Source organism: Chrysochloris asiatica, unplaced genomic scaffold (assembly GCF_000296735.1).
Source record: "Chrysochloris asiatica unplaced genomic scaffold, ChrAsi1.0 scaffold00045, whole genome shotgun sequence".
Classification (NCBI taxonomy): domain Eukaryota; kingdom Metazoa; phylum Chordata; class Mammalia; order Afrosoricida; family Chrysochloridae; genus Chrysochloris; species Chrysochloris asiatica.
The window spans coordinates 15,813,628-15,814,933 of record NW_006408563.1 but is presented as its reverse complement, the minus strand read 5'-3'; the positions used below and the strand labels follow the sequence as shown (position 1 = coordinate 15,814,933).

Genomic DNA, 1,306 nt, shown 5'->3' with positions numbered 1-1,306 from the left:
AGGTAAACATCTTTCTGATATTCTCTGCTTTCAGCCAAGATCCATCGGACATCAGCAATGGTATCTCTTACTCCACGGCCTCTTCTGAATCCAGCTTGAACCTCTGGAAGTTCTCTGTCAACGTATGATTGTAGCCATTTCTGTATTACCTTGAGTGAAAGTAGTCAGCCACAAAAGGTCAAATGTTGCATAAGACCATTATTATAAAAGTTTAAGAAAAGATACCCATAACTAACGGGGAAAAATAAATTTCTTTGTTGGTTACCCGTAAGGGTAGGGTGGTGGGGGTTTAGGGGAGGTGGAGGCAATGGTAGAGCACAGTGCAGCCACATCATAGTTCGGTGTTGGAGAGGGCAATACACATGAAGGGGTGGGGGTGGAAGAACAAGGTAGATAGGGGAACACTGAGACAGGTTTGCATGAGCTAAATGAGACAGAGGTAAATAGTGATGCATGCTCAACCTTGGAGCAACAGGGCTCTGTGATGACATGAATTGAGCCACAGTCTGAAGAGCAGAAATAATACTAAGATGCTTGACTGTCTAATGAATATTGGTTTCCCTTGCCTACTATTGTAATATAGTCACATGAGTGGGATAGAAAGGAATGTTGGGAACCATGATTGCAGAAAGCTTGTAAGTCCCTCTTCAGCCTATAACTGATTGGAATACCTAAAAGGGGTTCTAGAACTTTCCCAGTATAATGGGTCTCTTGTGAAGCCTTTGCAGTGTAAGGACCTTAGGTAGAATCCTGAGCCCCATCTAGAACCTTGAGGTGGGACATTCCCACTAGCAAGGACAAGCAGACCAGCCTGGAACAGCTAGAGCAACAGAAGATTCATGTTCAAAGAAAGATCAGCAGGAAAAACCCCAAACAAAAATGGCAGTATGATTGACTACTACAAGAATAAGCAAGTTGTTTGCCAGGAAGCCATCAAGGCAAGCAATCAAGTCCCTTCAGAACAAAGCCCCCGTCTAAGACTGAAACTCAAAGGGAACACATAAGCAGGACCATCAAGGGAGAAGAGCACAAGCAGAATGCGGGACCTGATCCAGAGAAGCAGCAACACCAGAGATGGAGGCAGAGAGGATAACAAGGAGAGATGGAGCAACTGGGGACTCTAGATTCATGGAAAGAGAGGAACTGAGAGCTGATGGCCAGGAGGCAAGCTTCCAGAATGTGGTCTTTGGTAGTGTAAATTATTCTATGTGCCTGAGTGCTTAAAAAAGCTAAAATGAATAGAGAGAGAAATACTGTTAACTGATGGTACATAGAAGGGATTGTAATCATTGTAATGAAACAAAGT

At 43.6% G+C, this 1,306-nt stretch overlaps 1 protein-coding gene across 1 annotated transcript in view; it reads right to left on the bottom strand.

The window, feature by feature from the left end:
* The window catches only part of PGAP1 (post-GPI attachment to proteins 1), a 141,317-nt gene that overhangs the window by 58,460 nt on the left and 81,551 nt on the right, over positions 1–1,306 (bottom strand). The gene's annotated exons all lie outside the window — the stretch shown is intronic.